The sequence below is a fragment of the Danio rerio genome, chromosome 4 (assembly GCF_049306965.1).
Source record: "Danio rerio strain Tuebingen ecotype United States chromosome 4, GRCz12tu, whole genome shotgun sequence".
Lineage (NCBI taxonomy): Eukaryota > Metazoa > Chordata > Actinopteri > Cypriniformes > Danionidae > Danio > Danio rerio.
In genome coordinates, this window is record NC_133179.1 from 37,385,498 (window position 1) to 37,413,418 (window position 27,921).

The 27,921-nt window shown below is 39.4% G+C and overlaps 8 non-coding genes across 8 annotated transcripts; 5 read left to right on the plus strand and 3 right to left on the minus strand.

Moving 5' to 3' along the window:
• Positions 1 to 1,822: 1,822 nt before the first annotated feature.
• Positions 1,823 to 1,895, minus strand: trnar-ucg (transfer RNA arginine (anticodon UCG)). Its single transcript has one exon. It is a non-coding gene; the product is annotated as a tRNA-Arg (tRNA).
• A 10,366-nt stretch (positions 1,896 to 12,261) lies between these two features.
• On the minus strand, positions 12,262 to 12,334 carry trnam-cau (transfer RNA methionine (anticodon CAU)). Its single transcript has one exon. It is a non-coding gene; the product is annotated as a tRNA-Met (tRNA).
• Positions 12,335 to 12,428: 94 nt separating this feature from the next.
• On the plus strand, positions 12,429 to 12,511 carry trnal-cag (transfer RNA leucine (anticodon CAG)). Its single transcript has one exon. It is a non-coding gene; the product is annotated as a tRNA-Leu (tRNA).
• An 883-nt stretch (positions 12,512 to 13,394) lies between these two features.
• trnam-cau (transfer RNA methionine (anticodon CAU)) lies at positions 13,395 to 13,467 on the minus strand. Its single transcript has one exon. It is a non-coding gene; the product is annotated as a tRNA-Met (tRNA).
• Positions 13,468 to 17,656: 4,189 nt separating this feature from the next.
• trnas-gcu (transfer RNA serine (anticodon GCU)) lies at positions 17,657 to 17,737 on the plus strand. Its single transcript has one exon. It is a non-coding gene; the product is annotated as a tRNA-Ser (tRNA).
• A 3,689-nt stretch (positions 17,738 to 21,426) lies between these two features.
• trnas-gcu (transfer RNA serine (anticodon GCU)) lies at positions 21,427 to 21,508 on the plus strand. The gene has a single exon. It is a non-coding gene; the product is annotated as a tRNA-Ser (tRNA).
• Positions 21,509 to 23,862: 2,354 nt separating this feature from the next.
• Positions 23,863 to 23,944, plus strand: trnas-gcu (transfer RNA serine (anticodon GCU)). Its single transcript has one exon. It is a non-coding gene; the product is annotated as a tRNA-Ser (tRNA).
• Positions 23,945 to 25,626: 1,682 nt separating this feature from the next.
• On the plus strand, positions 25,627 to 25,745 carry LOC137494131 (5S ribosomal RNA). Its single transcript, XR_011014106.1, has one exon. It is a non-coding gene; the product is annotated as a 5S ribosomal RNA (ribosomal RNA).
• The last annotated feature ends 2,176 nt before the right edge of the window (positions 25,746 to 27,921 follow it).

The following is a 27,921-nucleotide window of genomic DNA, read 5'->3' on the forward strand; positions in this document are numbered from 1 at the left end:
AAACGATTAAAAATGTGACACTGATTTCATACAGAGTTCATACAGACACAGCCTAATGAAAACCAAGGTTTTTTAAACACTTTTTCCAGCACCTATTTTTATTTTCAAGACTGACATGCAACGTATTGAACACCTGAAATGTATTCTCAGCAACCCATTTAAGCATTGCATAGGAACCATCTATTGATTTATTAAAGAAAACATTAATATAGTATAGATATAATAATTAGTTAATAATATATTTATAATTAAGAATATAGAAAACCAAAACTGACACGCAATGTATTGAACACCTGCAATGTCTTCTCAGCAATTAATAAAAATACTACATTGGAACTATCTATCGATTTATACAATTAAAAAAACATTTATTAACAATAATAATAATTGATCATATATTAATAATATAATAAGCCTGCACTAAATGTGCCTGTGATTTTTTTTATTTTATTTGTTGATGTTCTCTCACAGATGACAAGTTTTAGTAAATAATACTTATATTTTACAAATTACTCTTTTAAAAAACTACACTGAGTACTAGTTAGTTACTTTTGAGAAAAACTCAGATTTTCATTATGGCCCTTTTTAAGAATAAAACTATTTAAATGGTTTAACTGCTTACATCACAAGGCTACATATAGGAATTTGCATTAACAAAGTATGGTCGATTTTTCCTTTCATGACATTGACTCAATTTCAATAGTACTGGCACAACTACCACATACTTTAAAGGCCATAGAGACACTTTTTGTCCATTTGTAAACAATACTTCCAAGCTTTGAAATGTTTAATTAAAGTATATGATGAAAATATTTAAATTTGGAGTTTTATTTACATATTGTACACTATTGTCCTATTTGCTCATTGTTGTCTATACAACATTTTATTTTACACTTGATCTTAAACTGAAATAATTTTACACAAGGACAAGGACACTGTCAGTGATAAAATAATAAAACAAATGACTTCGTTTCACTTGAGGTATTTGAAATATGACGACTCTACATTTCTCAAAGCAGTGCTTTAAGAGCCTTATTGTTTATTTTGATAAATGTAACAAATTGTTTTACCTGTATTGCCTGCACAATTTAGTGATGCTTTAAGACCAATCAGAACACCCCTATTATGTATAAATCACATAAATACCTAATCCAGAAACATTTCTGGCATAATTATTTTGTCGTAAAGAAATAAAAAGTTTCACCTTTGCTAAAAGTTCTGGTAGAATAATATTATAACAGTGTTATTTGCAAACTCTAAATAGCGAAATCATATTAGCAGCCAATGACTATCAAAGTACAACATTGGTCACAGTCAAATAAACAGTGTTAATGTTGTTTTTAAGTCATACTTGCATGCTAATTCTGATCGAATATTCAAAATTACATGGTAAACAATATAGAGACTTCTAAATGAACGAATGTGTGAATATAAAAAAAACTTTACCTTTATAACTCGCCATCGGGAGAGAAGAGAGTGAAACGTGTTTATAAAAAATGTAAAATATATTACAATTTTTTTATGAAATAATGACTGTTTTGGTCTAATTTAGCAGCAGAAAGAGATCCGATGAATCCAAACAAAGATAACAAATTTGCACGTCCCCAAGTGTCTGGCTCAAGAAGTTCTTGTAACTCAGAAAACAGCACTTCAGGATCCCTATTGCTTTCAGACGATCTGGTGTGTACACCTAATGACAAAACAGCTTCTCTGACGAGTTTTCCATTGTCATGTCTTTTTGACCTAAGGGTATGAACCTAGCTTTTTGAAGGTCACACTGAATTGTGCTGCACAGCCAACTTCAAATGAACTGCATCAAAGACAACCCAGGTGGGACTTGAACCCACAATCCCCAGCTTCGAAGGCTGGTGCCTTATCCATTAGGCCACTGGGCCATGTCACTAATTTCTATCAAGTATCTCTTGTATGCCTTCAACAAGACTCTTCTTCAGAGCTTGTTGGTCTCGTGCTATGATTCTCACTTAAGGTGCGAGAGATCCTGGGTTCAAATCCTAGATGAGACCTATGTCTGTCACAGAAAAAGCAGTGGTGATGTGCTGTGCTGTCTAGGGTGTTTATATGTTAATTGTAGCACATTCAGCTGTGTTTTCAGTTAATGAACATGTTGTGGACTACTGATCTAAATCAGTATAACTTGTACGATTATACAGACAAAAAAGAAGCGTTCTATCGGATTTCTTTGAAGGAATTCAATTAGAATTATGATCATATTTTGCAACCATTCCTATAGGATTGTTTTAAAGTACAATACATAAAAATCCTTTAGGATAATTTCTGCAACATTTTAATTGGATCCAATTTATATCTTAATTAAGATATGCTTTTCTATTGTCTCTCTTAGCCTATTATACAATAGTTTTGAATGTTTAATGCACAAATTTCCAAACTAACATGTCTATACCAAAAACATATACAATGTCGCTAGCCCAAACTGTGGGCTGGCCCACTCAAAACAGACGTTCACTGTGGGCCCATAGCAAGTCCACACAAAGTGTAGTGTATATAGCCACAATGGGCGAAGTATAGGTATACTATCTGGGTCAGAAGTATGTCCTATGAGCATGCTCTGTGGGCATTTAGTAATTAACAAAATAGTAAGGTCCCACTAATACTAAGTTGAGTCCAGGCACAAAATGTGCCTATAAGGTCCCAGTAAAGCACTTTTATGCAGGGCCATTGTGGCTTTAACACAAAACAAAACTAGTTCACTTCTACTATGTAGCAAAATAGCACAATATCACTTCAAATGCATAATTACATATTTTGAAAGCATAAAGTAAAATCAGTAATAAATGAAGCATCTAAAAATATAAAGACAACATGGACTATTTTTCAAAGGTTTGGGACAAAACTGCTTTAGTTTATAAAAATGCAGATATTAAAGTAACCTTGTAAATAATTATTCCTTTTTAATATGTTAACTTTTCCATTTGAATATGTTAAAATATAATTTATTCCAATGATGTTAAAGCTGCATTTGAGGCATTTGTGTCCTACATAAAATAATTTGAGACAAAACAACAAAACAAATAATAATATACTTAGTTAAAAGAAAAACAAAGTAAGATTTTTATGTGTGTATTTTCTCTACCATTTGTACCTTAAAGGGTCACGAAACACCAAAACTATTTTTTTGAGCTGTTGACAGTCGTATATGTGTCCCACACTGCTAAAAACACTATTAGGACACAAATATTTCACTAAAAAGTGTAAATTGGTTGTTTTTGCGTTATTTCAAGCAAATTTGTACTTCCGGTTTGAAACTAATTTTTGAAGCTGCGTCTTAACCATGAGATAATAGTGTGTATTCCAGCGTGCAGACTGGATGTCTGTGCCAGAGTGTGTCTTATTACGTCTTACAGTGCGGCTCGAAGGATATCTTTTGCGTTCAGAGCTGCTTTCGTGAAGAGATCATCGGCAACACTGCTCGAAGTTTACCATGGAGGTGAAAAGGAAGTTCCCTGACCAGGAATTGAACCCAGGCCACAGCGGTAAGAGCGCTAAGTCCTAACCACAAGACCACCAGGGAAGGCCTGGCTAAAGGTTGCCCTCTAGCCTAGCTGTGGGCATCCACTTAGGTGTGCTGCAGCTGCTCTGACAAAAATAACGTTTGCAACCTCCTTCTGGAGAAGAGAAAGTCTCAGAGCCTGGATCACAGTTCTTCTACGGAGGGACTGTCACATGCTCTGTGTAAGAGCATCCTATCGACACCACAACTTGCCATGACAACAAAGCACAGCATGCGTTGAAGGAACTCCATGTTTACCGGGCCATGTCCTCTTTCCAAGCAGCATGCTAATGAGCACTCCTGGCACAGAGTGGCCCAGTGGCGCAATGGATAACGTGTCTAACTACGGATCAGAAAATTCTAGGTTATACTCCTGGCTGGCTCGTTCAGGATTTTTGGCATTGCTCTCAGTCAGTGCACTGCGGTCGCAGTTTGCCCCTGCCGGAGTTGTACGGTTCTACTCTGGAGTGGATTGAGTTTCTGGGGCTGCCAGCACAGTGCCTGTGGGGTGCTCTCCTGGGTTCAAAGTCTGCCCCAACTGCTCTCATGTCTTGGTCCCGTCCATCCCTCAGGACTTCCAGAAGAAACCAGTACAGCCACTTTCCTGGGAAGACGGCTGTGACAGCTTGTAGACCAAAATGTTTGCTGTGAGGCTAAGGCGTTCTACTGCAGCACAGATACGCATTCGAAAAGCAGACAATATTCAAAAACAAAGTGCCAACCTAAAACAAGATTGCAGTCAAAATGACCACCTCAGACAAGTGTGAGCAACGTTTCAGTCTCTGTTATATGTCTGCAAATATGCCACACAGTGCAGACGCTCATACTGAAAAGAAAGTTACCTGACTGAGAAAGGTATAAATAGAAATCGAAGCCTGCTACAAACGACCTGGTCAGCTCCAAGTGGGCTGTACAAACCTCCTGGAGTTTTCATCCATTGGCTGTGGAGAGAATCATACGGATCATAGAAGAGATGGGCGAGGATGTTATCAGAAATGTCTGTGAAGAATTCAAAGTAAAAATGTGAGTTGTTTTTATTATTATTTTATGGGTAATTATAAAGTATGAAATAATAACAAAAATGAAAATCATTGCCCAATTTTACTGTTTCTTTCTTTTCTTTTTACTTGTGTAAAATTGTAAATACATTTTAGAATTGTACACACATTCAACACCTATTCTTGCAAGAAATGTATTAACTGTTTGATTACAAATACTTAATAGCATGGTCTTTTATGTTGTACAGGTTGAGTCCAGCTGAAATAGTTTTTCTGACGGAGTACTGCACTGTAATGAAACCTGTGGTAAAGGCTTTGAATATCCTTCAGGCAGAGAACAACACACACATGGGGTGGCTCCTGCCCGTGATCTTCCAGTTACAAATAAAACTCTGCAGACTGGAGACATCTTCCAAGATGTGTCTGCCCCTTATCAGAGCAGTTCAGTATGGCTTCCAAAAGCGCTTTGGTGGGATGATCCAAGACCCTGAATTGATTGCTGCAGCAATACTTCTGCCAAAGTTCAAGAACACCTGGACTGAGAAGACTGATGTCATAAAAGCAGGTATGATTCTTTTTTTTGATATAGTGTAATCAGATGTTAATTTTTAATCTGTTTTATTTACTTTATTATTTAACAGTGTTGTAGGAGAGTTAAGTGAATTCTGTATTTAGAAAAACAGAGAAGCAGAGCAGAGATGAAGTTTGAACAGTTGTCTGCTGTTTAAGTAACATTAGTTGAATCGTTAAAATTTTTCGTGCTCGCCTCCCTTGCCATAGTAATAATCGAAATAATTGCAGCTTTTGTGATTTGAAAATCGCACCTTTTCAAATTGCGATTTTGCTTTAAAATAGCTTCAAGACTTCACACTTACATAGCGTTTGACTATTTAAGCTAGGTTGGTCCCGGGAGAGAACCCTGAGCTCGGTGATAGATGAGCCCAAGGCTCCCGCCTGGTCAATAAGCATTAGGAGGGATATGAGATCAGGTAGTTCTCGATAGCTCCCAAAATAAATTATTGGCGCTAATTTATAGTATGTGCTTGTGACTTTAACTTTGCATGGTTTTTTAGGTGTGGGAGGAAACCGGAGTACCTGGAGAAAACCCACGCGAACACAGGGAGAACATGCAAACTCCGCACAGAGAGTATTGTTGAACCAATGACCTCCTTGCTGTGAGGCAACAGTGCTAGCCACTGAGCTGCCGTGACCCTGAACTGAGGAGGATGGTGGGGTTTCCCAAAAACAAAGATGAGGAATGAAGTTTAGGCTGGATATTTATATTGAATTTAGAGTGATCCGATTGGCTAGTTAGTGATTAGTGATAAGGATCAGCTGTAGTCAGTTCTATCACGTGCTCCTCTCGAAATTAGTTTGGGAAACTTCACTTAATTGCGCATGCCTAATGTGTTTGCACTATGTTTATGTGTGTGTGTTTTGTCACTTAACAGGACTGATGTATATAAGAAAACACCTTGACCAAATGGCAGAGGTAGCAGTGGAGCAAGACGGACAACATTCATCAGATGAAGATAATTTCTTCTCCTCAATGAAGTTCAGAAGGTCACAAGGTACAGGGGAGTTAGATGGGTATTTTTCCTGTGTCTCAGACAAAATGGATCTCTTGAACTCATTTCCACACATCAAGAAACATTCTCTCAAACTCAATATTGTCCTTCCTGCCTCAGCTGCCTGTGAGCGTCTCTTCAGCTGTGCTGGACTTTTATTCACCGCAAAGCGAGCACGGATGAACTCTTCTAATTTCGAAAACCAGTTGTTGCTAAAACTAAACAGAAAGTTCATAGAATAAAGATGGGCACCCAGTTGTTAAATTGTTAGGCAGAATGACCTGTCAAAGGTTTGAAATAATATATTTTTTTATTCTATTCTTTTTTTTTTGTTTTTTTTCTTTAATTTGTAAAGTTGTTCCTTCAAATAAAAAGTACTAATTGGAGATTTATGTCCCCTTGTTTTTTTGAACTACACTAAAAACCCTTATCTACCCCACCACAGGTGTTAAAAGAAATAGTTACTTAATACTTTTTACTCATGAGTACATTTTTAATGAATTAATTTTTACTTTTACTTGAGTAGATTTTTTTAGACCTGTAACTTTACTTTTACTTAAGTAAAATTTTATTGAAGTAACAGTACTTTTAATTGAGTAGAATATTTTATCACTCTTTCCACCTCTGATCACCTGCAACTGCAACACTCACGACATCTTCATACTCTCCTGAGCAGCGTTCATCACCTGCATCTGCAACATTCACAACATCTTCATACTGTCCTGAGCAATGTCATCACCTGCAACAGCAACACTCACGTCATCTTCTTCCTTACCTGACCAAGTGCCACTCGCATCATCTTCCTCCTGTCCTGATGAACCCTTATTTTCTCCTGTGCCTTGTGCTTCATTGACTCCTGTGAGTTCAACACAAACATCTGAGACGCACTTATTAGGAGAGGTTAGTACTTGAAATTAGTTTGTGCATAGATATTAGTATTAATGTTTTTGTTTTAAACCTCCTTAAAGCTGTGTTAATTGAAATAAAGGTAGTATTTATTCAGTCAGATGGTAGCCTGTAGATCTGTTTCTGTTGTACAACGGGCAGTCACAGGCCTATTATAAAAACAGTATGCTGAGTTGTTTGATGTAGTTGGATTGTATCAGTTAGACTGTATCGTGATTCTTTTTATACAACATTACTTTTACTATATTAATTGATTATTTGTTGTTGCTCTCTTCCAGATGCACTCATTAGGACCGTCGAGGAAAAGACAGGTAACTGTTATTAAAAAGTGGTATTATTAAAAATCTGTTAGATTTTGGCATCTGTGTATTGTATTACATATGTTCTAAAATATTTAATTAAAGACTGCACTTTTAATTTTTCTAATTCAGTATTCTGGAAGTGCCTTCAATGGTTCAGACCTTACAGATAACAGCGATGATGACTACATAACCCAAATAAGCTCAGATGAGTCAAATGGTAGTGTCTCTGCAAACAAGTCTGAAAACAGTTCAGAAGCAAATGATAAATATGGTAAACAAATGGCACAAAAAAAGATGAAATGCCAAACTAAACAGAGATGCATCTTCTGACAAAAGTACTTTTGTTCAATCAATGCCACTACCAAGACCAAAATGCTAATCATATAGCCAAAAACAGTACTGCCTTTTTGCCATTTATAAGCCATTTTCAAAAATGCAAGACACCTGGAGTTTGTTCACTGCAATGAGGTGGAGGTTGCAAAGGCTATTGCATTTCCCAAAAAATCCAAGTAATAGCAAGTACAGTTAAACATACTTTGAAACAAGGGGAAACTTTGCACACAACACCAATGTGGCAAGACAAGGGCATGGGCAAATGATTGCGTGTTACCGACCAAAAAATAACAAAAAAATAAAAGACTTCATTCTTTGTGTTCATTGCCAGGGGCTGTATGGCAAACTCAGCCTTTGGAAACGCATGAAAAGTTGTCCCCTGAAACCTGCTACGGATAAACCTCAAGGTAGAAAAAGAGTTCGATCTCTTTGCACTTTTAAAACACCCGTTGGCTTGAAGTAAGCAAAGGTTTAAAGAGAGTGCTTTCCCTGATGAACTACGATGATGTTTCTGAGACCGTTCAAAGTGACTCATGCATCATGCAACTGGGAGAAAACATGTACAACAGAATGGGATCGGATGTGACCAAGCATGATTACATAAGACAAAAAATTAGAGAAATTGGCACACTTCTTCAAGCAAGAACGATTACCCCACTGAGAACAATGGCAGACTTTAAACACGTCATATCAGCTGTTACAGTTGTTTCTGGCTTTGATGAAGAGACAACCTCCTACCGCATTCCTTCATTAGCTCTCAAACTTTGCCATTCTTTGAACAAGATCTGTAGCATTGTTGAGAGCAATGCAATGATATGTGGTGACCATGAGCGTGCAGCGTGTGCACGAGACTTCAGAAAAGTACACCAGGCAAGGTGGAATGAGTATATTTCAGCTACTGCTTTAACAATGCTAAAAGAAGCCAAGTGGAATGCACCACAGACCATCCCTTTTACTCAGGATGTCAAAGTGCTTCATGAACATCTACAAAAAAACTTGATGAGTTTCTTAATAAACACAAAAACTTTCCTTCTGCAAAAAGCTATGCTTCTCTAGCTAAAGTCATATTGTCCCAAGTCATCCTGTTCAACAGACGAAGAGAAGGTGAGGTGTTAAGAATGCTTTTGTCAGCTTTTCAAGGCCGAGATTCTTCTGAGCTACACTAAGACATAGCCATGTGTCTTTCAGAGTTTGAGAAGAAACTCTAATGATTTTACCAGAGTGAAGCTTTGTGGTAAACGAGGGAGAATGTGCTCCTTAAACGAGGTTCCTGTGCTCCTTAAACCTTCATTGGTGTCTGCCATGGAGCTGCTTGTTGAAACACGTAAGGTTTGTGGTGTCCCTTTTCAGAATTCCTTCATGTTTGCTAGATCTGGAGCAATGTCTGGTTACAGAGGAGGAGAGTGCATAAGAAGAGCTGCTCATGAATGTGGCATCAAGAATCCTGAGGCTCTGTCTTCAACCAGGCTTAGGAAACACATAGCAACCATGTCAAAGATTCTTAACCTTGATGAGAATGAGGCGGACCAGCTGGCTGATTTCCTTGGTTACGATATCAGAATCCACAGACATTATTACCGGTTACCAGAAGCGACACTGCAGCTCGCAAAAATGAGCAATGGAGAAAGGAACACTTTCCAAATATAAAGGAAAGAAACTTGATGAGATCCAAATGGTACAGTTATAATAAGATTGTCAGTCTAAGCTAAAATAAGCTTAATTTCAGTCCATATTTTTCTATAATAATCTTTCACATGTGAAATGCTCTTTCTTATTGTTGTATAGCAACTTGAAGAACTAGAAGATTCCATATCAAGTGATGAGGTGGAATCAGATGCGAGATGCAGCGACATTCCTGAGACGACATGTTGGAATATTTATCTCTATTCCATGCGTGTTCAATAAGAAAAGGTCTGGAGAGGGTTTTCTTCAATGCCAAAAATATTAGTAATTTATTAGATACAAATGAATAATTCGATGACAGAGCTCTGGGTCACATTACCCCAATGCAATACAAGAATTACATTCAAGAGGTTCGCAACTAACATACATTTCCTGACTTCAGCATATATACACCACCAATCTTAACAGGTGGAGTTTTGGTGTAACGTCACTTGTCAGTCATTGTTCAGTCCTCTATTGGCCGCCCCTTCGACATACTTCCTCTTTTTCTACGAATTATCTGCCTAACAACAAAGTATACATCTTTCTGTGTTCTGTGTTCAGTTTTAACACCTCTATTCAGACAGGAAGTTTCTGCAGAGCTGAATTTAATTTTGGACCCGCATCTATCTACTTCTGCAAAAATGCTAATTAGTATGCACAGCACTCACCCACAACATTAGAAGTTCAGTTAATATATGACCCTTACATGACCAATACAAACAATTGTTTGATTAAAAGAAAGAGACAAAAATAAAAAAAAACTGATTTCTATTTTACAACACAACCTACCCCAACTCTTAACCCAACCTCACAGTAACAAACTTCCATGTGGGTTTCATTGATTCAATGTCTTGTACATGGCACAGAATACAACCTATTGCAGTTTATTAAAATCACACCTACCCCAGCCCTAGGCCCAACCTCACAGTAACCCACTATGTTTTATTCAATTTTACACCTACCCCAACCCTAAACACAACCTCAGAGTAACCAGTTTTATTTTTTTTTATATTTATGAATGTCTACTACAGCTACATCAATCGCAAACCCAGCCTACGTGTGGCATAACTGCCGACCCCTTAGAGGTCATCCAGCCAACTTGCAGTGTAATCTCCTCCACTTGTAGGTCTCTGAGCTGCAGCAACACCTAAGTGCTCTGACACAAAAGACTTTTAACCTCCTCTTGGAGAGGAGAGAGTCTCCGACCCTGAATCTCAGGGCTTCTATGGAGGGACTGTCAGGAATCCTGTAAGAGCATCCCATCCACACAACCTCTTGCCATAAAAAAACAAAGCAGAATGTGTGGTGAAGGAACTCCGGGTTGACAGAGCCTTGTCCTTGCTTCAAGCAATGTGCTAACAAGGTGCTGAACAGAGTGGCACAAAGGATAGCGCTTATGACTATGGATCAGAAGATTCTCGGTTACGGAAACCAAGAAACTGTGTATGAGAGAATGCGTAAGTGTATGAGTGGCACTTGTTCAAGCAGAGCAGGGACGTGCCAGCGATCAGAAAGAACTGGAGTTTGTGCCAAGACTGGGTTTCAAAAGTGGCAATTTCTATATGGTCTAGCAGTCAGGATTCCTGATTTTCACCCAGGTGACCTGGGTTCGACTCCCGGTATGGGAAGGCTTAAGTACTTTTGCTCCTGTCCTTTTTGGCCAGCGGTCGGACTGCAGCTACCTTATAGGGTGTGGTTGTGGAACTGCTAAGTAAGACTTTGATGGCTCAGTTGGTAGAGTGGAGTACTGTAGGACCAATTCTTAGGTCGCAGGTTTGACTCCAGCTCAAAGGACGTCTTTTGTGCTCAGAGCCGCTTTCTTGCCTTTGCGAAGATATCATTGGCACCACTGCTCGAAGTTAACCATGGAGGTGAAAAGGAAGTTCCCTGACCAGGAATCGAACTCGGGCCGCGGCGGTGAGAGCACCGAATCCTAATTACTAGACCACCAGGCTAGACCATCAAGCCTAGCTGTGGGCTTCCACCCAGGTGTGCTGCAGCTGCTCTGACAAAAATAACTCTAACATTTGAAACCTCCTCCTGGAGAAGAGAAAGTCTCAGATGCTGGATCACAGTTCTTCTTGGGAGGGTCTGTCACATGCTCTGTGTTAAAGCATCCTATCGACACCACAACTTGCCATGACAAGAAAGCACAGCAAGCGTTGAAGGAACTGCATGTTGACCGAGCCATGTCCTCTTTCCAATCAGCATGCTACTGAGCACTGCTGACGCAGACAGGGCCAGTGGTGCATACTGCCACCTGTAATTCGTGGTTATTCCTGGTTACACCGGCCAATCACGTTCCGAGTTGGAACCAAGATTTTTTTTTATTTTTGGTTACGCTGGCCAATCTTGTCCCGAGCTGGAACCAAGATTCACCCTATTCTTATTTACGGCAGCCAATCATGTTCCGAGTTACAATGAACGCTATGACCAATCATAGCCCTTATAACATTCATGATTTGTACTGTATTAACAGATTTCGTTGTGGATTAATTCGGACAACAATTAAAAAGTAAGTATTTTTATAACAAGTTGGTTTAAATAAATAACCATTACAGTAACATTAATTACAACAAAACAATGGACGAGGGCTTTAATGCAAGTGAACCAAAAGGGGATCAAAAGTACTGTCTTAGAATGCCATGTAGTGGAATGTCCTGGGATGCCGTTGATTTTTAAGGCAATGGGATTCGCAGGACTTTTCGTCAAATCCTCGCACAACGTTAATTCATGACATTTGACAGATCCACGCCGAACGTCAAGCGACACCGTGATAGGAATGGGAGCATCTTACCATCATTGCTTCAGACTCAGGAAATGTTCTTGGAACTTCACACCACCTGGCCTCCAGAGGAGCTGTAGCTTTTTTTGCCCTGGGGAAGCATGATCCACACGGAAGGGAATAAAAAATGCTGGCCAGTCATCTAAGCCCTTCCAAGTGCCAAAAGGTAGCACCTTGCCCCATGTGAGGCTCAAACTCACGATCTTCAGATTATGAGACTGACGCGCTGCCTACTGCGCCAACGAGGCAGACTGTTGGACCTGGGCAAACTGGGAAACACCAGCTTCCATGTCACGGTGCTGCGGAGTGGCTTCCAGGAGACAGCTTAGGTCAGGCAAGCATGTCAGGATGGCTGAGCGGTCTAAGGTGCTGCGTTCAGGTCGCAGTCTCCTCTGGAGGTGTGGGTTCGAATCCCACTTCTGACAAACCTAATCTTTGGCTACGCGTTCAGGCTCAAGTCTTTAACTCTCTGGCACCATGTCCGAGTGATACAGTAACACTGACAAAGCACCGCATCAATCTCGGTTTGCCAAAGTTTATGCAGCGTAGCAGTGTCCCTGGCAACCTTAATGGGCTCTTTAGACTGTAGGTTTTAAGGCGTTTGCTATCAAGGTATTGTCCATGAAAGTTCGGAAAAGCATGTGAACAAAACAATGGACAAGGGCTTTAATGCAAGTGAACCAAAAGGGGATCAAAAGTACTGTCTTGGAATGCCATGTAGTGGAATGTCCTGGGATGCCGTTGATTTTTAAGGCAATGGGATTCGCAGGACTTTTCGTCAAATCCTCGCACAACGTTAATTCATGACATTTGACAGATCCACGTAGCAATGTCCCTGGCAGCCGTAATAGGCTCTTTAGACTGTAGGTTTTAAGGCATTTGCAATCAAGGTATTGTCCACAAAAACTCGGAAAAGCATGTGAACAAGACAATGGACAAGGGCTTTAATGCAAGTGAACCAAAAGGGGATCAAAAGTACTGTCTTAGAATGCCATGTAGTGGAATGTCCTGGGATGTCGTTGATTTTTAAGGCAATGGGATTCGCAGGACTTTTCGTCAAATCCTCGCACAACGTTAATTCATGACATTTGACAGATCCACGCCGAACGTCAAGCGACACCGTGATAGGAATGGGAGCATCTTACCATCATTGCTTCAGACTCAGGAAATGTTCTTGGAACTTCACACCACCTGGCCTCCAGAGGAGCTGTAGCTTTTTTTGCCCCGGGGAAGCATGATCCACACGGAAGGGAATAAAAAATGCTGGCCAGTCATCTAAGCGCTTCCAAGTGCCAAAAGGAAGCACCTTGCCCTGTGTGAGGCTCGAACTCACGACCTTCAGATGATGAGACTGACGCGCTGCCTACTGCGCCAACGAGGCAGACTGTTGGACCTGGGCAAACTGGGAAACACCAGCTTCCATGTCACGGTGCTGCGGAGTGGCTTCCAGGAGACAGCTTAGGTCAGGCAAGCATGTCAGGATGGCCAAGCAGTCTAAGGCGCTGCGTTCAAGCTGGGGAACAATCGTCCAACAAAGAAGGGAAGAAAGGGGGAAGAAAGAAAGAGAAAAAGGGAAGAAGAGGGGGAAAAAACGAAGAAAGGAAAGGGTGAATTCTAAGCTTCCCGGACACGCCTTCCCCGCACCTGCTTTACGTCACGCATAGTGATACTGTTCTGTGTTAAAACAACGCAATTTGAGTTACATTGATTTCTATTGCAGGTGCTCACCAAGACCGGGGTTCGAATCCAGCTAAAGACGCTTTATTGTTATTGGTTAATTATTACTCAATAAACTAACTGTTTAAATGTGTAATGCTCCAAGGTAAATAAAATATGCCTAAGCGCTTTATTCTTGTGTTTTTTGACATTCTTTCATGAAAAATAAAGCATACTAACTTGAATGTGTCACTATTTAGTAGTTGTTGTAGCATTGTTATGCTTATGGTTATTATTGTTCTGTATTTTGATGTACAAATGATCTATAGAAATGTCATAGAGTATATAGTGTACACACACACATATAAACATATATATATATATATATATGTGTGTGTGTATAGTGTGCATAGTGTATATGGAATTAAAAGTCAAGTAGTCAGTTATTTATATATGCATTATTTATCTAACAATTGTCAACAGAACAGTAATGAAAATAGAGTAGAAAATGTAAAAATAATAAATTAGTTATTAATAATACAGTATTAACAATATAAATAAACAATGTTAATAAAATGTTAAAGACAAACAGAAACAAAGTGGACTTAAAAGTCAAGGACCAATCATTTATAAATGCAATATTTATTTAACAATGGTCAACAAAACAGTAATGAACATGGAATGAAAAATCTAAAAAATTAAATAAGTTAAATATTAACAGAAAAAAAGACAAAAATTAACAAATTAAATAAAATGTTGAATAAATTTAGAAACCAACAAGTAAAATAGGACAAATTGAACTATTATGGTGCACCATTGTGGAGGATTGTAGCATCTGTGTGCAAGTCCAATATAAACTAAGGATAGCTGATGTTGTGCTGCATCTTCTTTTGTTTAAAAGTAACTGTGTAGTTACAAATACAGGGAAAATCTGTTTGCTAATTATACATACATGAACACATTAGTGCATTGAATGACTACGTTTTTGTGAGCTAAACTAGGTTTTTAGGAACTAAGCATTGTATCAGTTGATGAAATATGGTTATTTTCTGTAAATTAAAACAGTTATATAAAACTTCCGTATTTTTACAGAAAATTCCTGGCAACCACTGCCGGTATTTTTCAGTAAATTTAAAGGATTTCTTTTAGCAGTGTAAATAAATTAAAGTTAATTATAAATGTTGTGTTGATTGAACTAAACAACATTACCTTACCTTTATGTAACTAGCTTAAGTTCACTCAAATGAATATTCTTTCTTTAAGGTAACTTAACTCGGTAACGTGGAACCTGTTGAGATAAAAAAGTTAATTAAAGCCAACATATCATTTTTTTGAGTGCAAGGTCCTCTGTCCACGAGACTGCAATGGGCAAAAATAGAATAAATAATTTTAACTCAATGACTCCTTTAATAAAGCACAAAATAGCTCTGTAAATTAATTTAACTATGTTTCTAGAATGTGTGTAATATTTATCTAATATGTAATTGTACAGTTTGTATCTCCAAAAAACAAAAAGAAAAAGATAGAGGTAAAGTTGGTTTTATATTCGCACATTTGTTCATTTAGAAGTCTCTATATTGTTTACCATATTACTTTGAATTTTTGATCGGAATTAGCATGCAAGTATGATTTGAAAACAATATCAACACTTATCTAATTCACTGTGAACAATGCTGTACTTTGATAATCATTAATCATTGTCTGCTAATATGATTTTCCTATTTAGAATTTGCAAAGAATTTTTTTCTGAAATGATATTATTAAGAAGAATGTCTGAATATCCAAATATAAAACCAACTTTACCTCTATAAGAAAAAAAATAAGAGGAACTGGACAGGAACATTTCAGGCCTTAAAACCACATGCTGTATTGTACATTCATAATCCATTCCCCCACCTTTTAAAATCTCTCTCATAAACGATCAAACTAAAGTAAATTATTTGAAGTAAATCTCAAAATGCATGCAATTTAAAACACATGATTATTTAAAAACAAGTATGACATGTTTTACATAGATACTGTACTGAATGTACTGAAGCCTAACAAGTTAAGCAAATTTCAACAAACGTTATATCATTTAAACGAAATACACACCCTTTGATAAATCTCAAGCCACTTTTTTTATTGAGGAGCTGGCCTGTTCCTGTTGCCCTAATCTGATGGCAAAACTCCTGTGCTGGCAAACTTTTTCAGACGAGAAATCCAGTCAGCGTCTGACATGGCTTTGTGGAATTTTTCAGACATTTTTTCTCCTATAAATAAAAGGTTTTGAATTAAAGTATCCAAATTTGAAATACATCACACTAAAACATTAATACGTGCAATTATGTAGATTTTCTTATCTTTTTTAAGAAATCACTATCAGAAAAAAAATCCTGAACTTTAAACAAAAAGATGCTGTGCTCTGTCGAATGATGCTGTTTCTCGAAAATCACTAAAGGTCAAGGAACTTTTTTGACCTCTGACCCGCCTCCAGATGACCCTGTTATTCCTTCGTGTACCTTCGGCTCAGTTCGGAAAATTGATTGACATCTGACTAACCTGTTTGACTGCACACCTAGCGGTGAATCTTGGAACGGTTCCTTCCCCAGCTTTACCATTGCCATGACTCTGATTGGTCAAATGTTGAAAATGTTGAGAATTACGGTCCGCGATTGGCTGCAAATGTTGAGATGCTGCAACGTGATTGGCTACAATGTTGGACCGAATCGCTCCGATTGGCCCTCATCTTCAACATTTGTGAAATATTGATGGACAATCCTTCAGCAGCTGGCATTGCTAATCCATTGTGCTCTTTAAATCCCATCCTCGTCGCTAATATGTCCTGGCATTCGAGAGAGCCTGGTGCTTCTGTGGAACTTGTTTTACTCTCACTCTCTTAGCGTTTTGAAGGATGTTGTTGCAAAATTTTATTACGAAGTGGCCAGGTCCATCGAATCCCATCCTTGTCGTTCAAATGCTTTGGCGTTTGAAAGAGGCCGGTGCTTTTGTGGAAGGTGTTTTACTCGCACGCTCTTTTCGTTTTAAAGAATGTTGTTGCAAAAATTCATGTCATCTTTACCGAAAAGAGCTGCAAATACATACAGAAATGCTATAGTCCAGCCCCCATCAGGAAAGGGAGTATATACATGAGGAGGTGGCCGAGTCCATCGAATCCCATTCTTGTCGTTCATATGGCAAAACTGAAAGTCATCTTACCGAAAATAGTTGCACAAACATACATTTACAAATATGTGCCACAGTCCGGCCTCCACCAGAGAAAAAGGTGTAAACGAGACGACTTGGCAGAGTGGTTAAGGCGATGGACTGCTAGTCCATTGTGCTTTGCACACGTGTGTCTGAATCCCATACTCGTTGCTAACATGTTGTGGCATTTGATAGAATGGTGTTTCTGTAGAAGTTGTTTTACTATCACTCTCTTAGCGGTTTGAAGGATGTTGTTGCAAAATTTAATGTCATCTTTATAAAAAAAAGAGCTGCAAATACAAACATATATGCCATAGTCCAGCCCCCATCATGAAAGTGAGTACATACATGACGAAGTGGAAGAGTTCATCGAATCCCATCCTTGTCGTTCAAATGCTCTGGCATTTGAAAGAGGCCGGTGCTTCCGTGGAAGGTGTTTTACTCGCACGCTCTTATCGTTTTGAAGGATGTTGTTGCAAAATTTAACGTCATCTTTACCGAAAATAGCAGCAAATACATACAGAAATGCCATAGTCCAGCCCCCAACAGGAAAGTGAGTACATACATGACGGGGTGGCCGAGTACATCGAATCCCATTTTTGTCGTTCATTTGCTCTGTCGTTCATACGGCTAAACTGAAAGTCATCTTACCGAAAATAGTTGCAGAAACATACATTTACAATTATGTGCCACAGTCCGGCCTCCACCAGAGAAGAAGGAAAATGCATGACGAGGTGGCCGAGTGGTTAAGGCGATGGACTGCTAATCCATTGTGCTCTGCACGCGTGGGTTCGAATCCCATTTTGTCGATCATATGTTATGGCATTCAAGAGATCATGGTCTTTCTGTAGAAGTTCTCTCACTCTTTTAGCGTTTTGAAGGATGTTGTTGCAAAATTTTATGTCAACTTTATCGAAAATAGCTGCAAATACAAGCATATGCCATTGTCCAGCCCCCATCATGAAAGTGAGTACATACATGACGAGGTGAAAGAGTCCATCAAATCCCATCCTTGTCGTTCAAATTCTCTGGCAATTAAAAGAGGGCGGTGCTTCCGTGGAAGGTGTTTTACTCGCACGCTCTTATCGTTTTGAAGGATGTTGTTGCAAAATTTAACATCATCTTTACCGAAAACAGCAGCAAATACATACAGAAATGCCATAGTCCAGCCCCCAACAGGCAAATGAGTACATACATGACGGGGTGGCCGAGTCCATCGAATCCCATTTTTGTCGTTCATTTGCTCTGTCGATCATACGGCAAAACTGAAAGTCATCTTACCGAAAATAGTTGCAGAAACATACATTAACAAATATGTGCCACAGTCCGGACTCCACCAGAGAAGAAGGAAAGTACATGACGAGGTGGTCGAGTGGTTAAGGCGATGGACCGCTAATCCATTGTGCACTGCAAGCGTGGGTTCGAATCCCATCCTCATTGCTCATATGTTCTGGCATTTGAGAGATCATGGTGTTTCTGTAGAAGTTCTCTCAATCTTTTAGCGTTTTGAAGGATGTTGTTGCAAAATTTTATGTCAACTTTATCGAAAATAGCTGCAAATACAAACATATGCCATAGTCCAGCCACCATCATGAAAGTGAGTACATACATGATGAGGTGGAAGAGTCCATCAAATCCCATCCTTGTCGTTCAAATGCTCTGGCGTTTGAAAGAGGCCGGTGCTTCCGTGGAAGGTGTTTTACTCGCACGCTCTTATCGTTTTGAAGGATGTTGTTGCAAAATTTAATGGCATCTTTACCGAAAATAGCAGCAAATACATACAGAAATGCTATAGTCCAGCCCCCAACAGGAAAGTGAGTACATACATGACGGGGTGGCCGAGTCCATCGAATCCCATTTTTGTCGTTTATTTGATCTTTCGTTCATACAGCAAAACTGAAAGTCATCTTACCGAAAATAGTTGCTGAAACGTACATATACAATTATGTGCCAAAGTCCGGCCTCCACCAGAGAAAAAGGAAAATACATGACGTGTTGGCAGTGTGGTTAAGGCGATGGACTGCTAGTCTATTGTGCACTGCAAGAGTGGGTTTGAATCCCATCCTTGTTGCTCATTTGATCTGGCATTCGAGAGATCATGGTGTTTCTGTAGAAGTTTGTTTATTCTCATTCTTTTAGCGTTTTAAAGGATGTTGTTGCAAATTTTGATGTCATCTTTATCGAAAATAGCTGAAAATACAAACATATATGCCATAGTCCAGCCCCCATCATGAAAGTGAGTACATACATGACGAGGTGGAAGAGTCCATCGAATCCCATCCTTGTCGTTCAAAAGCTCTGGCGTTTGAAAGAGGCCGGTGCTTCCGTAGAAGGTGTTTTACTCTCATGCTTTTATCATTTTGAAGGATGTTCTTGCAAAATTCTTTTGCACCAAAACTGCAAAAATCAGTGCTCAATTTGCTGCACCTACAACAAACACGCAAGATACAACACCAACACCTCACACACTCACCTCTTTTTCCCAGCTCTCTGAGTCTGAGGTGTCCAAACTCGTGCTATCTAGCCATGCAACCACCTGTCCACTCGATCCCATTCCCTCTCATCTCTTGCAAGCCATCTCTCCTGCAGTCATACCAACACTGACTCACATAATTAACACATCTCTTGACTCTGGTTTATTCCCCACTTCGTTTAAGCAGGCTAGGGTAACCCCACTGCTAAAGAAACCCAACCTGGACCATACGCTACTTGAAAACTACAGACCAGTATCCCTGCTTCCATTCATGGCCAAGATTCTGGAGAAAGTAGTGTTCAATCAAGTTCTGGACTTTCTTACTCAAAACAATCTCATGGACAACAAGCAATCCGGCTTTAAGAAAGGCCACTCAACTGAGACTGCCCTGCTCTCGGTCGTGGAGGATCTCAGAATGGCTAAAGCAGACTCTAAATCATCAGTCCTCATTTTGCTGGACTTGTCAGCTGCTTTTGACACTGTCAACCACCAGATCCTGCTATCTACGCTCGAGTCACTGGGCGTTGCGGGCACTGTTATACAATGGTTCAGATCTTACCTCTCCGACAGGTCATTCAGGGTGTCTTGGAAGGGAGAGGTCCAACCTACAGCATCTAAACACTGGGGTACCTCAAGGCTCTGTTCTGGGGCCACTTCTCTTCTCCATCTACACTTCATCTCTAGGACCAGTCATCCAGAGACATGGATTCTCCTACCACTGCTATGCTGATGATACCCAGCTATACCTCTCTTTTCATCCTGATGATCCCTCGGTTCCAGCTCGTATCTCAGCCTGCCTGTTGGATATTTCACACTGGATGAAAGATCATCATCTTCAGCTGAATCTCGCAAAAACGGAAATGCTTGTAGTTTCTGCCAACTCGTCTCTACACCATAACTTTTCAATCCAGATGGATGGGGCAACCATTACTGCATCCAAAATGGTGAAAAGCCTTGGAGTAACGATTGATGACCAACTAAACTTCTCTGACCACATTTCTAGAACTGCTCGATCTTGCAGATTCGCACTCTATAACATCAGAAAGATCCGACCCTTCTTATCTGAACATGCAGCTCAACTCCTTGTTCAAGCTCTTGTTCTCTCCAAACTGGATTACTGCAACTCTCTACTAGCTGGGCTTCCAGCTAACTCTATCAAGCCTCTTCAACTGCTCCAGAATGCAGCAGCACGAGTTGTCTTCAATGAACCTAAACGAGCACATGTCACTCCGCTGCTAGTCCGTTTGCACTGGCTGCCAGTTGCTGCTCGCATCAAATTCAAAGCTCTGATGTTTGCCTACAAAGTGACCTCTGGCCTTGCTCCTTCTTATCTGCTCTCACTTCTGCAGATCTATGTGCCCTCCAGAAACTTGCGTTCTGTGAATGAACGTCGCCTCGTGGTTCCATCCCAAAGAGGGAAGAAATCACTTTCGTGAACGCTCACGCTCAATCTGCCCAGTTGGTGGAATGAACTCCCTAACTGCATCAGAACAGCAGAGTCACTCACTACTTTCAAGAAACGACTAAAAACTCAACTATTTAGTCTCTACTTCACTTCCTAATCTGCAGTTGCCTCTTTGAATATCACACTAACTGTACAAAAAAAAAAATACTAATACCATTAATACTTCCCTTCTTAGACTTTACAGACCTGAAACTTGCCTATAGCACTTATTCATTGTTGCTCTTAGTTGTGTAAATTGCTTCCTTGTCCTCATTTGTAAGTCGCTTTGGATAAAAGCGTCTGTTAAATGACTAAATGTAAATGTAAATGTAAAATTTAACGTCATCTTTACCAAAAATAGCAGCCAATATATACAGAAATGCCGTAGTCCAGCCCCCAACAGGAAAGTGAGTACATACATGACAGGGTGGCCGAGTCCATCGAATCCCATTTTTACGTTCATTCGCTCTGTCGTTCATATGGCAAAATTGAAAGTCATCTTACCGAAAATAGTTGCAGAAACAAACATATACAAATATGTGCCACAGTCCGGCCTTCCCCATAGAAAAAGGATAGTACGTGACGAGGTGGCCGAGTGGTTAAGGTGATGGACTGCTAATCCATTGTGCTCTGTACGCGTGGGTTCGAATCCCATCCTCGTTGCTCATATGTTCTGGCATTCGAAAGATCATGAAGTTTCGGAAGAAGTACTCTTACTCTTTTAGCATTTTGAAGGATGTTGTTGCAAATATTTTATGTCAGCCTTATCGAAAATAACTGCAAATACAAACATATGCCATAGTCCAGCCTCCATCATGAAAGTGAGTACATACATGATGAGTTGGAAAAGTCCATCGAATCCCATCCTTGTCGTTCAAATGCTCTGGCGTTTGAAAGAGGCCGGTGCTTCCGTGGAAGGTGTTTTACTCGCACGCTCTTATCGTTTTAAAGGATGTTGTTGCAAAATTTAACGTCATCTTTACCGAAAATAGCAGCAAATACATACAGAAATGTCATATTCCAGCCCCCATTATGAAAGTGAGTACATAGATGACGAGGTGGAAGGGTCCATCGAATCCCATCCTTGTCGTTCGAATGCTCTGGCGTTTGAAAGAGGTTGGTGCTTCTGTGGAAGGTGTTTTACTTGCACGCTCATATCGTTTTGAAGGATGTTGTTGCAAAATTTAACGTCATCTTTACCGAAAATAGCAGCCAATATATACAGAAATGCCGTAGACCAGCCTCCAACAGGAAAGTGAGTACATACATGACGGGGTGGCTGAGTCTATCGAATCCCATTTTTGTCGTTCATTTGCTCTGTCGATCATACAGCAAAATTGAAAGTCATCTTACCGAAAATAGTTGCAGGACCATACATATACACATATGTGCCACAGTCCGGCCTCTACCAGAGAAAAGGGAAAGTAGGTGACGAGGTGGCCGAGTGGTTAAGGCGATGTACAGCTAATCCATTGTGCTCTGCACGCGTGGGTTTGAATCCCATCCTCGTTGCTCATATGTTCTGGTATTTGAGAGATCATGGTGTTTCTGTAGAAGTTCTCTCAATTTTTTAGCGTTTTGAAGGATGTTGTTGCAAAATTTTATGTCAACTTTATTGAAAATAGCTGCAATTACAAACATATGCCATTGTCCAGCCCCCATCATGAAAGTGAGTACATACATGACGAGGTGGAAGAGTCCATCGAATCCCATCCTTGTCGTTCAAATGCTCTGGCGTTTGGAAGAGGCCGGTGCTTCCGTGGAAGGTGGTTTACTCGCACGCTCTTATCGTTTTGAAAGATGTTGTTGCAAAATTTAACGTCATCTTTACCAAAAATAGCAGCAAATACATACAGAAATGCTATAGTCCAGCCCCCAACAGGAAAGTGAGTACATACATGACGGGGTGGCCGAGACCATCGAATCACATTTTTGTCGTTCATTTGATCTTTCGTTCATACGGCAAAACTGAAAGTCATCTTACCGAAAATAGTTGCTGAAACATACATATACAAATATGCGCCACAGTCCGGCCTCCACCAGAGAAAAAGGAAAATACAAGACATGTTGGCAGTGTGGTTAACGCAATGGACTGCTAGTCCATTGTGCACTGCATGAGTGGGTTTGAAACCCATCCTCGTCGCTCATTTAATCCTGCATTCGAGAGATCATGGTGTTTCTGTAGAAGTTCGTTTATTCTCATTCTTTTAGCGTTTTAAAGGATGTTGTTGCAAAATTTAACGTCATCTTTATCGAAAATAGCTGAAAATACAAACATATGCCATAGTCCAGCCCCCATCATGAAAGTGAGTACATACATGACGAGGTGGAAGAGTCCATCGAATCCCATCCTTGTCGTTCAAAAGCTCTGGCGTTAGAAAGAGGCCGGTGCTTCCGTGGAAGGTGTTTTACTCGCACGCTCTTATCGTTTTGAAGGATGTTGTTGTAAAATTTAACGTCATCTTTACCGAAAATAGCAGCCAATATATACAGAAATGCCGTAGTCCAGCCCCCAACAGGAAAGTGAGTACATACATGACGGGGTGGCCGAGTCCATCGAATCCCATTTTTACGTTCATTTGCTCTGTCGTTCATACGGCGAAATTGAAAGTCATCCTACCAAAAATAGTTGCAGAAACATACATTTACAATTATGTGCCACAGTCCGGCCTCCACCAGAGAATAAGGAAAGTACGTGATGAGGCCGAGTGGTTAAGGCAATGGACTGCTAGTCCGTTGTGCTCTGCACGCGTGGGTTCGAATCCATCGAATCATCTTTACCGAAAACAGCAGCAAATACATACAGAAATGTCATAGTCCAGCCCCCATCATGAAAGTGAGTACATACATGGCGGGGTGGAAGAGTCCATCGAATCCCATTGTTGTCGTTCATTTAATCTGTTGTTCATATGGCAAAACTGAAAGTCATCTTACCGAAAATAGTTGCAGAAACATACATATATATATATAAATATGTGCCATAGTCCGGCCTCCACCAGAGAAGAGAGAAAGTATGTGATGAGGTGGCCGAGTGGTTAAGGTGATGGACTGCTAATCCATTATGCTCTGCACGCGTAGGTTCGAATCCCATCCTCGTCGCTCATATGTTCTGGCATTTGAGAGATCTTGGTGTTTCTGTAGAAGTGTTTTTACTCTCACTCTTTTATCGTTTTGAAGGATGTTGTTGCAAAATTTAACGTCATCTTTACCGAAAATAGCAGCAAATACATACAGAAATCCTATATTCCAGCCCATATCAGGAAAGTGAGTACATACATGACGGGGTGGCCGAGTCCATCGAATCCCATTCTTGTCGTTCTTATGCTCTGTCGTTTATATGGCAAAACTGAAAGTCATCTTACCGACAATAGTTGCAGAAACATATGTAACCCTAGTGAAATAGTTAAAGTATAATCATATTATTATTATATCTACAAGTCTTTATAAATATGATAAACAAAATAAAATTCATGTATACAAATGTAGTTTGAGGTAAAGTAACAACCAATCGTAAGAGCGGGTTGTTAGCTCCGCCCCTTCCAGCTTGCCACAGAGAGAGAGTAGAGACGAGACCGGTTGGCAGAATAATAGAGGAGCAAACTTGAACAAAAAGATTAAAATACAGTATGTTATGATTCCCAAACAGTTTAAAAGTGATTGTAGTTGTACTAAATCAAGTTGTACCTGCAAAAGTGTTAGTGTATTTAAGAGTGTGTTGAAGTCAGACTGCATGTTGCATTGCGTTTACTGTGCGCTGACGCCATTTTGCAATCGCGTGTGTGTGAGAAGACCATAGAGTGATATAGACATCGCGAATTTGACAGGTATTCCATTATATTAGCTCATTTTATGGTAAACGTGTGTGTATGTGTTTTATTTGTTCTACGTGTTGTATAATTTGTATGTTTTTGAAATTATTTTGAACATATTAAACTTATTTATATATTCTGGTCTGTGATCAGGCCAGGTTTTTTTCTGAAGACATTTTCCCAGTTTCACTGGATACCTTGTATTGATGGCGAGCCTCCTACGTCGACCTGAAAAATTGTGAAGTACACATATTTCAATTTATCCTTATTTCACCGAATAAAGTAAGAATTTGCCAAAAAGTTAATTCCTTTATTGGACTGCGATTTTTTAATGCAGCTCTAAGGACTGATTTTCTTGACGGGGAAAAAACAGAACTTTATCTGAATTGAACTGATTTCACCAATTTTAGAGTGAACAACGACACTAATTTATTTGTGTTATTTTATGGTTTCTTTTGTTTAAACTTGAATTCATTTATTGTGATTTGTGTTTGATTTAAAATAATTGTAAAGTAGGTGCACCCTGGGGTTGTTTATAAATAGTTATGTTACTGATGTAAGTATTGTTTACTAAGACAAATACGAAAAGGAAAAAATTCATACAATCTTAAGTAATACTATTTTTGTATTTAAAACATTCAGTTTGTCTTTGGTTATTGCTCAGTTTCACCCCCACCCCCTTTTACTTACCTTGTAATCTTCTGGTTTTATTGTCTGGTCCAATAATAAATAAATATAGTACACCTGTTACACTTGGATGGGAGACCGCCTGGGAATACCAGGTGCTGTAAGCTTTTCGAAGTCTTTCATTTGGCAGCTGATACACTTCCCTGTGCCACAGCTCCGCTGCCATTATTTTTTCTTGCCTTCAAGGGCATTGTTTCTGTCGGTGCTGTGTCGATGCCAGCTGAGCTGTGCTCGGTCCCTGGTGCTGCGCCTGTTTTAAATAGCCAACTCTTGACAGCCTCTCTCACTTACGGCCATACCACCCTGGAAATGTCTGATCTCATCTGAACTCGGAAGTAAAGCAGGGTCGGGCCTGGTTAGTACTTGGATGGGAGACCGCCTGGCAATACCAGGTGCTGTAAGCTTTTCGAAGTCCTTCATTTGTGTTACTACCTCTTTGATGTTAGTCTAGGGTAAAAGTAATAACATTTAAAAGGTGTGGTACTGTTACAAGATGATGGGTGAAAGTAAAAGACATAAACACCAAAACTGCCAACAAAAGTGATTTAATGTACAAAAAAGTGAAATCAGAATAATGCCCAAATATGTATACAATAAGAAAAAATATTTACAATAATAAAGTAATAAATTAAACAAAGTATCAAACAAAATTAGGTCAACTCAAGAGTAAGGGGACACTAGTGAAGCCAAATCAAAGAAATAAATATAACAAAACAATTCTAACTTATAAGCAAACCCCTTACCTCGCTAGAAACATAAAAAGAATTCTATTCTGAACTAAAACAAAACAAATACAATTGGCATTCACTTCCTTACCTGGGGCCTGTTTCAGTAAGGAGTTACAAACAACTCGGAGTTTAAACTTGAACTCTGAGTTGATTTACAGAGAGATTAAAAACTTTTCGGTTTCAGAATAGCTGATCTGAGTTAGATCAATCAACTTTGAGTAGACCAACTCAGAGTTAAGCACGCACACTGTGACTTAAAAAAAGACATTATCAATGGAGCGCAGATATTACGAGTGACAATGACAACATCTTAAAAAAAGAGATCACCATTTCTTTCTCCAGCTGAACTTGATCTGCTCATGCAAAGTTATAGCAAATATGAGCGTATATATTTAAAAAGGAGCAACCATCAGTGAAACAAAGACAGTTAGCCTGGGAAAACAGCTGCTCAAGTTAATGCGTAATTTTTAATTTAAAGTATTTAAATATTTAAGTATAATAAAATGAGTAATGTAAAGTGTGACGTTTATAAAATGTTTCTAAACTTTTATACACGTTTATCAGTTTTAATAGATTTAACAGTGCACTTGTGTGTCTGCCTTTTTATTGATCAAGTGATAGAGGTTGATAACATTTAGAAGGTATGTAGTACTAAAAATACATTTTAGAAAGAATAGTAATCCCATTAATCTACTAACAGTACATGTCAAAGGTTAAGCTAATTATTTATGAAAAAAGAACAAGCCATTCTCGTAAGTGACTTTGTTCTGTGCGTGACAAAAATGTAGGCAATATCTATGTTTCCATCCAAATATATTACATAAATTTGTGCAAAACTGGAATAACGCCTAAAAGATGCGAATAAAGCAGCGTTTTCATCCAACAAGTCAAGAGAACACAATCGTCACTTTCTGATTAACTTGCGCCAAATATCAACAGTAAAAACAGAATTTATTGCGGTAGAAGAAGCTGCGGCAATAATTTTTTATTTAATAAATGTAATTGCGTCTCAGAAGACAATGCTGACACACAATGAACACGTGGGGGCTTTGAAAGCCATGAGACGCGGATATCTTGACACGCTCCAGACGCTCTGAGGTAATTAATAACATACAATAATACTGAAACAGTTAAGGCATTTTAGAATGACCAAAACAACATTTAAGATGTTCTACAGTGAGCTCAGTCTGCTGGTTTGTCCATGTGCGGAGACGTAAGGCTAACGCCTGTTTCACACCGCAAGCTTCAGCGTCGCGTGAGCAGAGCGTGAGCAGCGCGTATGTCGAGCAGTAGCAGCACGCAGGCGTTTGCCTTTCACACCAGCTGCATCTGCAGCGCGCAGCTCTTCAGCAGCTGCTGCAGAGATCAACCTATCTCTGTCTATTCTATCTAGTTACCCATGTCTCTCTATATACAAATACACTTTTTAAACTTTTCATCTGCACCAAGGCCCCTCCTATGCTGTTACTTTAACCTGCAAATGTTTATTTTACACATTTTATAGATCAAATAGTACTGTATGCTTCTCAAGCTAACTTATATGAGAAGTGTCTACATTCTACAAGAAAATCGCCTGTGATATCATGTCATTTGTTTTTTTGATTATCAGGTTGCTGTAGACCTAGTTATAATCATATTTATACAACATAGTTATAATGATATTTATACATGATCAAACTAGTGTTACTTTCTCTGCTTCAGTGATGTCCAGCGGCAGAACAACAGCTCATTAATTCATGCTCGTGCAGATGATGAGACGGATAAAAGTAACCAATGCATGCCATTCTTTTACTTATTTTCATGTTGTCAGATTCACAGTGCAAACAGCCCCCGGTAGGAATAACTCGAGTGA